The following is a 12,411-nucleotide window of genomic DNA, read 5'->3' as shown; positions in this document are numbered from 1 at the left end:
GTAATGGGTGTGGCACTACAGGTTGCTGGTACGGACTTTTTTTGCATGTACTACGACTATACTATTGGTGGTGATTCTGCACTGAGCATTAGAAATGTACTAAAGCCCATTGCAGTTACAGTTGAAACCAAATCGGCTCGCACGCCCAGGATGTGTCAAAATCAGGAATGTTCGGGAGTGCTCATTAAAACCAGATTTTTAGCCAATTTATGTGGTTGACAACTTGCTGTAAACGACGTGTATGTATTACTAAACAGTAATAATACAAATATGAATTTTAGCCAACCGCCATAAAAACCCTTGCACTCTGACCTTTAAGTCTCAGGACTTCCTGGTCCCTTTCTGTGGTGGCATCACCCGCAAAGTCAGCGGGGGCTGCCTGCAGTCTCCTCTCAGATAAAATTTCTCTCCTTATACTGCGAAGTGAATACAAGAGAACCTTGTTCTCCTCTGTTGTTGTCTGTTAGCGTGTAACGATGCCCTAAACGAACAACTACATTTTGGCGGTTTTCTCCATCACTTGTCTCATTGAGCAACTTTGTTTTTATGTGTTTATTTTCACAAGACCATAGTGCGAGAGCGGTCGATGCTAATGAGAGGTGCCCTATGAAGGAACTTGCCAATACAAGTTGTTAAAACCGAGGTTAGAAACCTTGCGACAGGAGTCGCAGCGTCGCTAGCCACCAGGAGCCATATTGGTCTGAGCGGTCAGCGGCGGTCAATTGAAGGGTCAATCACTTTGTCGAATGCGCGACCCGGAGATGGGACCGGATGCCCATACTGTGCGCCTTTGCCTTCCCCCACACCTGAGTTATTGCGTGTTCCGACGATAGCATACATAAACAGAAAGAGGGTCAAAAAAAAAAAAAATCTATCCGATCACTTATGCTGATTTACGCTGTGACCCTCTCGACCGGCCCCTGATGGAACATTTTTAACACGCCGTGATTTATGCAGCAAATTACCTCATGGTAGTAAAAAAACAATAGCCCACGAGATGTGTGTGTCGCACGGCTTTTTAAATTCTAACGTATCTTCCGCCTCTCGTGTCAATTAATAATAAATAAAACAAGGACGTTAAGGAGTGGCGCTGTTCCTGTAAAGCTGGCTTGCTCTCTATTGACAATTACCACCATGCAATAGCAAAACGCCGACACAAACAACGAGCAGCTAGCCTCGTTAGCTTAGTGCCACCGATCGTTACTCACTCATTAACATTGTGAGCTAACAATAGCATAAAATTATTTTGCAGAAATGCACCTGTATGTACAGTATGTATGTACTCTATCTATCTATCTATCTATCTATCTATCTATCTATCTATCTATCTATCTATCTATCTATCTATCTATCTATCTATCTATCTATCTATCTATCTGGCGGTCGTTCAGCCGGTCGGTCGGACGGTCTGTCAAAAGTATTTCCTCATCCTCAAAACAAAGAACATTCCATAACACGGCAATCTTGCAGTGTGTATGATGTCGGGGGGGGGATGGGGCTAATGAGGGGTCAAGGAGGCAGGTTAACCCCATAACATCATTGCTAAGAACATGCTGATGGAAGGATTAAAGGCGTTTATGTGTGACAGAAGCCTCAACTCCACTTGCAAAGACCTAAAATGTGTTACGTCGGCTAGCTTACGTGGTACAGTTTAAATTGAGAATTTATTCACCCATTTTCAAAAGCGCACTTTGTCATTATGGGTGAGCTGGAGGCTATTCCAGCTGCCTTTAGGCCAGAGGCAGGGTACGGTACACCCTGGATTCTTTGCCAGTCAATCACAGCGCACATTTCGACAAAACCATTCACACTCACATTCACACATCAAAACAATTTGATCTTTAATTAACCTCACATGCATGTACAGTAATTGTAATGTGGGTGGAAGATGGAGTGTACAGAGAAAATCTGGGCAAGTACGGGGAGAGCATGCAAACTCCACACAGAAGGCCGGAGCCAAGATTCAAACCTGGAACCTCAGAGCTGTGTGGTCTATTCCCAAGCATTTAGTAGAATTTTGTGCCTAAATGGCCTTAAACTTGTCCAATATTGGTTGATCAATATTTTATTTATCGATATTTTTTGGGTGTAGTGCCAATTTACAAAACATTTACATAAAAATTGACAATGTCTTACTCCTCCGATATTAACCAATTTGGGAGAAAAATAAAATTTGAATTAAAGAAAGATTTGGATAAGATAAAAACATCATTAAACTCTAAAGAATTTCACCGTAAAAACCTTTAAATTACTGGCAGCAGGAATGCCAGTAATTTACAGCTATTTTACAGTGCATTTACTGTAATTTGATTTTGACAGCATAATAATGTATTTTGATGAAATGTATTTTATCAGTAGACTACATATGATGGATTGCAGTATATCAGCGTAATTTAACAGTATGTCTACTGTTATGTAGTTTCACTGTAAATTAACATGATATAGATTACAGTATGTTACCATAATTTAACAGTTGCTGTTGGTAATTTATTTTACCAGTATTTTACTGTATTTTGGATTCCAGTACACGATGGTAGGATAACTGTGGGTCATAATGTTACAGTATATGCCATGTTGTTTTTTCACAGAGTAATAAAAGAAAAAAACTTATTTGAGACTGAATGGGATATCAATCTGGACCCAGCCCATACATGGTGATCATGACAGTCAGTTAATTTCGAAAAGTCCTGTTGGGGTTCTTCTGGTTGGAATGACGAGGAGGCTTTGCTGTCCAAAATCAAGATATTCATGCAAGATTTACACAAAAAAAATGCATGAAATGTGTAGAAAACCTACCCAATGTATAGATAAAGCCATTGTGTAAATATATTTTTCATTTTGTCGAATTTCATTAATTTTCCATCTTTATTTAAATTAATGTACAGATACAGATACTGAGATACTCTTTCTTTTTTAAGCTAATATTTACAAGATAGTTGATACAATAAGATAATAAGATTTTGTATGAAGATTGCCTGAAATTAGTAGAAAACCTATATAATTTAGCTAGAAAAGCTAAAAATGTGTGCATATTTTTTCTTCAAGATAATCTTTACATAATAATTGATAGCCCTAAATAAGTAGTGCAGAGCCAACTTTTCGGGTCTTCTCTAATATTAAACAAACGTGAACGTATATACAAGCTGGTGTTCACCTCTCCATTCACTTTGTCCATGTGTGTGAACTAAACTCAATTCATGGGCTCATCACAAGGAAATATTAATGAAGACATGCAAACTGGCTTTGTGATGAAGGTAGACGTGCAAAAACAAACAACAGACACCGCCGCTTCACCTAATAATGTCACAGCTCAATTCTTTCGCCACCGTATCTCTAATCAAATGATATTTTCAAAGAAAACGTTAATTGATATGTATGAAACTTTCTTTTACACGTAGGAAGAGTCCTATTTCAGTAACAAGAAGTCCTTGTTTTCAGCATGTAAACATTCCTCACAGAGCATTTAGCAATTCGTGACTAATCCAATGAGAGCACCCAGCAGAGAGGGGACCCGTGGGGGTCCAAAACCCGAGAGCGACACCTGACCCGATGGATGCGGACAGGAACCGGGTGACTTTTGGCCAGTGCTCTGCTGGATCAGTTCTTTCTTTCTTTCTTAACGTGGTCTCCTGGCTTCTAATGAGCGATGTTTTAAGTACGATTTTAATGATTTGAAAGTGAAAGTGTGAGTGAACCATGACAAATGTACAGTTATGTACAAGTCATTTGTCAAGACTGTATACTTAGCTGTCATCCAAGAGCAAAAAAATGGCCAACAGCTAACGCTAGTATGCCATTACAACTTGTACGCCATATTTCCTTTGATATTCATGAATGGATTTCATAAAAAGCCACCCGCCCAGAAAAAAAAAAAAGGAAAAAAAGGAAAAAATGTGTGGAACTGATCTTTTGATTCTTGCTTCGCTGAATGTTAGTTCGGTATGCTGAGTTTTTGTATGACTTGAATGCCAGCGAAAATTGTGGAAAGCTGTAAAGTTTTCTCTGCATATGATTCGCTACTTGCAGAGTCAGAAATTCAAAGATCTTTTGGAGGGAAACCCAAAAACTCACCTATTTGGTGTATTAGTACTCAGGCCAAAGCCTTGTTAAACATAAAAGTAGTGCTTTGAGGCCAAAGCCCGGTTAAATATAAAAGGAGTGCTTTGGTACCATCTTGTGGCATCTTGGTGCCAAGGACCCACAGTAAGTTAGGGGAGGAACTTCATTTAGACAGGCAATGGCCCTAATATAAGAGTAGTGCTTTTTCACAATCATGTGGCCTCTATAAGCAATCATAAATCTTTTTGGAGCGGTGTGAATTAGGTGCCTGACCGATTAATCGATTTTATCGGCCAATATTAGCTCTTTTCAAAATCAGAATTGGCTGGAATTTTGCCGATCGAACGCCGATACATTCTTACTTTCTCATGAAACATTAATTGTTGTTCAGTGTTGGAGTCACTCAGAATAATGTCCTTGCACCGTTTTTTCACAATGGAACGCTCACCCCATTCAATCAAGTCAGCATCTTTCCTGAGACAGTGACCAATGACGTGGCTGGCCCAGTTATCACATGGCCTTGCGCAAACATTTCCCCCTGAACATGATAGTGCTTTTACAGCAACATCTTCTGCTACTCAGCAACAAGTGGAGATGGAGAACAGCATATAATCCATGTTCTTAAATCCACCACATATAACAGGAGAACATTTCGGGTATGTTTCAGTGTTTGCGTGACTGTGGACACACACTTGACGGGAAACTGTGTCTGGGAAACTTTCAAAATGAATAAGAAAAAGACTGGCTCCGGCTGCAAAATGCAACCATCTCAAAGTTGGCATGTTTTGACATTCGAGCAGCCGTCTGGTTTTTATTTTGAAGTCATCACTTCAAGGCGAAGAAAATAAGGGTTAGCGGTAGAAGACATTTGATTTAACCTTAAAGGGCATCATGCATAAATAATGTTTTGCAAGCAACTTCACTTATTATGTTACTTATATACAGCATACATTTATAGCCTATAGCTAGAGATAAATTAATCAGTTAATAATGCACTTAAACAAATACTAAAGGACGAAGTTATATAAAACAGTCAAATGTTCTACCTGTAATTCTCATTTTCGGTGTTGTAAGCGTTAGTGACCAAAAACGTAGTTATTTTAGTCATATATATATTTTTTTAAATTCGGCCAATTCATCGGTTAGCAAATATTTTTCTGCCAAATATCGGAGTTGGCGTAGGCCTAAAAAAAATTTATATCGGTTGGGCCCAAGTGTGAGTTACAGTGATAACGGATTTTCGTGGTTTTTGCAAGGCTCAGTTCCTGTCCCCGCGAATATTGGGAGAACACAAAAACCCAAGAAAAAGCAAAACTGAGTTTGCATGAGGTATGGTGAGGTCTTGTGAGTTTTCGTGTGATTTGTATGCCATACCGCCACCAAAACGTGTGGAATCCATCCATCCATCCATCCATCCATCCATCAATCATAGTACTGAGTTTGGTGGTTCAAATCCGGGCTCCGGCCTTCCTGTGTTGAGTTGACGCGTTCTCGTGGGTTTTCTATAGGTACTATCGCTTCCTTTCACAAAAATAAAAAATATGTTTCTTCAGTTCGTTGAAAACTGTAAATTGTCCTTTGGTGTGAATGTGAGGGAGAATGTTTGTTGGTCAACATGTGCCCTGCTGTGATTTGCCATGATTCTCGTGAGTTTTTGTGCGGATAGAAAATGTGAAAATTCAGGAAAGACAAAGAAAAAGCATAACGTGTAATATAATCTTCCGATTCCCTGCTGAACTATGGCCGAGTGATGTTTGCAGCATTTGCAGCATTGCTGTGTGATAAATGAGCTCACACACATGCAGTCTTGCACCTTTTATTTCTTTTCTGCACATTTGCCACCCAAACACATCACACGACTGCACACTCGCCTGTCGAGCAATCACAATTACCGTGTACCCCGAACGCATCGCCAGCTAACTTATCGCTCGGAGTTGGGCTTAATCTTTCTGGCCAGAGGAGGCATCCATCATCTTAAAACACCATCTATTCTGCTCTGGCTCCACTTCGAAGAGAGAGTGTGTATGTGTGTGTGTGTGTGTGCTGAAACCCATTGTGTGTTTTTGTGTGTGTGCGTAAAACACAACTTATGGGCTGTCAACACAAAGTGTGCAGCCTTGCCGGAAACTGACAAGCACAGAATGACTGACAGTGACATTGCGCCATTACACGCTCCACTTGTGTGTGTGTTTGTGTGTGTGTGTGTGTGTGTGTGTGTGTGTGTGTGTCTGTGTGTTTGTGTCGATTAAAGCTGCACTCAGTAATATTTCTCCCTTCCCCTGAAAGGATGCACATGGCACGGCCACTTGTCAGCGTGATGGCGCCATTGCTGTCAACGCCACATGCGACTGCTCCGAATTACAACCTAATGTGCCTCACCCCCTCTTCTTTTTACATTTTAATGTACAGTGAGCCGGCACGGTGAACGACCGGTTAGCACATCTGCCTCACAGTACTGGGGAGCGGGGTTCAAATCCCGCCCCCGCCTGTGTGGAGTTTGCATGTTCTCCCCATGCCTGGGTGGGTTTTCTCCGGGCACTCCGGTTTCCTCCCACATCCCAAAAACATGCATGGTAGGTTAATTGAAGACTCTAAATTGCCCGTAGGTGTGAATGTGAGTGGGAATAGTTGTTTGTTTATATGTGCCCTGTGATTGGCTGGCGACCAGTTCAGGGTGTATCAGCAGCAGCGTGATGGATGGCGTCTTGTGGGGTTGATGGCGAGTGGTAAACATCTCAAGATGATGCACAGAAAGTTCCACATTGCTATTGGCGCATTATTTTGCTGTTAGAGATGATCAGGAGTGCCATATTTAATTACTACAGTCATCTATTTTTGTTTGACCCCGCCTCACGTGTTCCAATTTAACGAGACGGTAAACAGTAAAACGTCTGAGCAGGAAAGCTGAGCGCCCAAACCGAAAGTGCATGAGAATATTCACAGTCATAGAGGGGCTAATGGAAACTACCATAAATGTTACAGCAATTATAAACCTTCAAACTGCTGCTACTTTGACAAAGTTGGAGCAGTAACGCATAATGTACAAACAAAGCATACAACAAGACTCACAAGCATATATTTTCTCTGCTCTGTGGGAACGACTATTAGTGGAGCTCAGTTGGAGACCTTCTCTGCCTGTTGTTTTTGCGCTAAATCACACAGGATCTCTTTTTGCTAGAAATCATGCATGTTGCGGCACAATGTGGTACAAAGCTGAAAGTGCGCTACTATAAAAGCAGACTTGCCTGTGTACTGTAAAAAGCCATATCCATGGTCACTTACAAGTTGCCACATAGCGGGCAGTGAACAATGAACCAAAATATAACGGGTCCACACTGTATTCTCAAATTTTAGCTTGGGCGTGGTCCCTAACCCCCCAGCGAATGGCGAGGGTTCACTCTATAGATTTTCACCCTCCCTGCCTAAACATGGTCGCCTGTTTGACGTCCCTTCCTTTTTCACTTGCTTTTCCTTGTTTTTTTTCCGGCTACCATGCAATCCCTCCTCCTCCTCTTCCCCTGCTTGATGAATGCGTGGCCTCCTATTGATCGCGATGGGTGATGGATGATGGCCGGGAGATGAGTGATGGGGTGCAGGCAAAGGTGCCAATAAGAGGGCAGGCGGTGGGTGGGGTCTCCACCGCTGGCGCTAATGGGAGAAGACTTGGGGGTGGAGAGTGAAGGGGTGAGGGGGGTGGTCGACGGCGGGGAGGTGGGCGGCCACCCTGGCAACCCACGACGCCCTGGAGCACCTGCTGCGTTTCCTTCCCACGCACGGTACCAATGGGTCACCCACTCATTTGGGTGCCCGAAAAGATGATGGATGGTGGCCCCAGGAGGGAGACTGCCACCGCAGTTCCAAATTGATATCCCAGCAAATGTTTTTGTCTGCTGTGAAAAATGGTGCCGCAACTCTCATCTCCCCACTCCAACTAACCCCCACCTCCCTTCATCATCTCTCTTCTGGCTTTTTTTCCTACCGCCTCCCCTTCACGACAGACCCCGATCACTTTCTGGCCTCGCGTCGTAACCCCGCCTCGCGTGTCCTTGTTGCCGTAGAAACCTGCCCTGGCTGTTTTCAGTCCCCTGCTCGTTCTTTATTTTTAAGTGTTTACCTTGTGAAAACTATTGATTTTTGACCGTAGAAAGTGGGGGGTGGCTGGATAAGTAAACCTCCCTCTTGGGAGGGGGGTTGATTTTTAATGGTGTGGACAATTTTGCTTTACTGTACCAATATGACCAAACTTTGACTAAGCATCCTCTTCATTTTGTTGGAAATATCAAAATTGATCGGGTTCTTGCTGTGATACTAGTCAATGTTCCCTGAAAAGCTACCTTTGACCTCAGCTGTATTCAGTATTCAGTATTCAGTACAAGTACAAGCAGAAGAATCCTATTTAAAGGACAATTACATGATTCTATGTGTGGGCATGATAATTTAGTAGATTAGTATAAAAGGAAAATGCCACACAAATGCAATACTTCTGAATCAATGAATCTTCCTGATTTGTCAGGACTTGGTGGTTAGAGTGTGAAAATAATTAATAGTTAATACATATTCAGAAATGAAAAAAAGTTAAAGAGACCAAAAAATAAATCAATAAATAAACACTAGACCTTGCTTGGTAGACTATCTTTCATCTTTTTTTTCCTTTTTTTTTTTTGCAAATAAATGTTCTAAATGACAATATTTGTAAGTGGAATTTGGAAGTTATTTTGTCAACAGTGCACATAATAAAACAAACATGTTGATGTTACTCAAAGGTATACCTATAAATAGCTAAATCAGAGAAGTTGATCATTTCTCAATCTTTCTTTCAATTTTTTCTTGAGCTGTATCTATATATTATGTGTATACAATAGGTTCAGTACAGTATACAATGGAATAAACATTTTTAAGTTATAGTTAGAAAAGGTTCCACAATTGTGCTACCTGGTAGAAGTTGGGGCTAATTGGGCAAACATTATTTTAAGAAAGATAATTTAGAAAAAGTAATTACAATATATATATAAATTAGTACAAATGTGTAGCCTTTTCTGATCATGTAAAGAATTTAATAACAATTTATAAAAGTGCATTTATTAAATGCATTTAAAAGGGGTTTTTCAACTAACTGCAAAAATACCTTGTTTTTCAACTAATATAGGCATGTTTTTGTACAAGATCATGCTATATGCATAAGTGTAAAGCTAAGCCGACACAAAAGTCCACTGTCTTAATGCTAACATAGATTGTGAAATGCCATAGATGAGCTAATGGAAATTAGCATAGATCTTCCGATAATTATAAACTTTCAATCAACTGCTACTTTAACATACACGGATCAGCAACACACACAAATAGCATACAACAATAGTCAGATGCATAATCTCTGCTCTGTGGGCTCAACTATGACTGGAGTTTAGTTGTGGACCTTCTCTGCCTCGTCTTGCTGTTAATCACGCTATATGTCTTCTAGGGGACTGAGTACAATGAATTAGCATTTCAGTTGAGGCCCATTTTCATCGATGCTTTTAATTAAAAGGAATGCTAGATTGTAAGGCTGACAGGGTCAAAAAGTTGCCATTCTGGGAAACGAAGGAAAAGAGAAGAAAAAAAACATCCTCCGGATGAGAAATGAGGGAGTAAAGTGGGGAGAAAAGGAAGCAGGGAACTTGACGGATAACGTTGGGATAACGGGAAAGGGATGAGATGGGGATGAGCTCACTTCTTTGGCGGTGCTTACAGGAGGCGAGCCAGTTGCAGCCGGGATTGTGCCTGCGATTAGGAGGTAAAAGGAAAGCTCCAGGGGAAGGGGATTAAGTTAGGAGAAACAGAATTAAACACTGATAGAGGACAATGCAGCTGACGTGTAGCGCTGCGCGACCATTAAAAGTAGTTAGTATGCTCGGGACGGGCTGCCGCGACGAGGCAACGCGCCAAAAGCAATATTTGGACGAAAATAAATGCAAGTGATAAATATTTATCTGTGCCCACTTCATAAATCAGCCTCATTATTCCACCGCCTGACGTTTCTCTACCTGGGACACCTTGTTAATTTGTCTTTTATGCCCGCGACATCGCCGTGATCCGTCAAGTCGCCACTCGCTGGATTTCAGCGCTCGTCGATAGCTTTTTATAGCAAAGATGGTGCTGAGCGGGAGCGCCGCTGTGTTTGGCTCCTGGATATGTCGTAACTCTTAATCCGCTAACTTGACCGGTGAAGGGGCCAAGAAGCTGACTACCCATAAGACCAATCTCCCTAGCATCTGCGCCTTTGCCTTTCTCCGGGGCTGCAGACAGATGTTGGCTGGGGGTTAAGCTGCCAGGGTTCTAAGCAAAAGAAGACAACAAAGGCTTTTCGAGTGGAAAATAACAAAAGAAACGTTACATATTCACGTTGTGTTATGTGTTACGGGTGACATATTATGAAAACGGGCGTTTATATTGGTGGCACGGTGAACGACTGGCTAGCACATCTGCCTCACAGTTCTGAGGACCGGGGATCAAATCCCGGCCCCGCCTGTGTGGAGTTTGCATGTTCTCCCCTTGCCTGTGTGGGTTTTCTCCGGGTACTCCGGTTTCCTCCCACATCCAAAAAACATGCGTGGTAGATTAATTGAAGACTCTAAATTGCCCGTAGGTGTGAATGTGAGTGTGAATGGTTGTTTGTTTCTATGTGCCCTGCGATTGGCTGGCGACCAGTTCAGGGTGAACCCCACCTCTCGCCCCAAGATAGCTGGGAGAGGCTCCGGCACGCCCGCGACCTGCGTGAGGAGAAGCGTTACAGAAAATGGATGGATGGATGGACTGTTATCTTGCTTGTATATAAACTGTTGTGTCTCTGGAGGGCTTGCCCACACATAAAGTGTGAGTTTAAACAACCAAGTAGATCTTTTGTGAGCAGCATATTTCTAAAAATGTGTCTGTTCAGAATTTTGCCGGATTGTGATGCAACAGTGCGGCTACTTTACATAATACCACCACTCAGTTTCGCTGTGGTCGTCGTAGGAAGCCAGGAACTGTCCGATGCTCTGCGCTCTGTGAGCAGGTGTGTTCTCATGGAGAAGCAACTCACAAATATGGCACTCTGTGTCATTTTTTCCTTTTTCAGGGAGGAATTCATTTCCCCTTTTCTCTTCTTCTTTCACAATAGAACAGTTCCCCCTGGCCAACAATAACAAAATGGTACGGTCCATTTTTCTTGCACTCTCCTCTGAGTCAATCCTGTTTAATGTCATAAGAGCCTATGTAACTTTGTCCTCATTACCCCGTAATGTTGATTTGTCTGTCTGTAATGGCCGTGATGTAGTTTGATTGGTGGATTAAACACTTATCCCTCCGCTTAGTCTGCCTTATCGATTTCTCCATCTTCCCCCTTTCCCCCTTCCTTCCACCTTTCCTCAAAGGTGAGCTGAACGCCCGGCCTGACAAATGGCGGGGGATTGATTCGTATTTAATTAACAATTTGCCGCAGACTCTTGCTCTCTCCTTCGTGACTGCCCCTCTCGTCTCTATAAGGTCCCTGAAGGCGAGGAGGGGTGATGCATTGGTCATTTATAAGCTGATCAATAAGTCCTGGCCTAACATGCACGCCGCTCGGATGTCAGGGCCGGGACCGCTGTCGGGGTGCACAAACAAGGCGGGAAGGTAAGCAAGAGGGAATTTAATGTGTGACGGCTGGAGAAAAAAGGCACACGCACACGCACACACGCACACACGTGTATGGAATGTTTTTTACCTTTGGGAGAACTCAGAGTGGACAAAAATGGTCATGATATGTAATATCAAACATTGCTATCTATTTCACAGTATAATTGAGACAGATCATAACGTATCAAATGTGGTCTTTTTTGGCGGGTTTGGCAGCTTGGTCACGTGTATGGGGGATCAGTATGCCTTTTTATGCCGGAACAGTTATGCTGGGCAACAGGGGAATTTGATATAGCCTCTCTGTGCTTACAGTTATTTGCAGTTCATCATTCATGAACTCATGTTTTGCATATTTGTCTATGGGGCTCAACTAACAGTTATTTGCAAAAATAAAACAAAACAAACAAACAACTCACCTACGCACACTTTTAGTAACACAACAGGAGACCTCCAAAATTCCCTCAACCCAGAGATAGGAGAGAGGAGATCTCGCCTCAGAGAACCCAGACTCTGCTTCCTCCTGGGAAGGCATGTCGGTGGAATTGAGGAGGTCTTCGAAGTATTCTCCCCACCGACTCACAACGTCCGAGTCGAGGTCAGCAGCACCCCTACCTGACAATTACTGGCGCTAAATGCTAACGCTAATTCCGCGTTTTTATTTTGACTGGTTACAACATACTTTCAGAATAACATTTGTCTGGTAACTTCAAGATAAAATTT

This window comes from Phycodurus eques, chromosome 15 (assembly GCF_024500275.1).
Source record: "Phycodurus eques isolate BA_2022a chromosome 15, UOR_Pequ_1.1, whole genome shotgun sequence".
Classification (NCBI taxonomy): domain Eukaryota; kingdom Metazoa; phylum Chordata; class Actinopteri; order Syngnathiformes; family Syngnathidae; genus Phycodurus; species Phycodurus eques.
The sequence above is the reverse complement of the archived record's forward strand: the minus strand, read 5'-3'. Positions refer to the sequence as shown.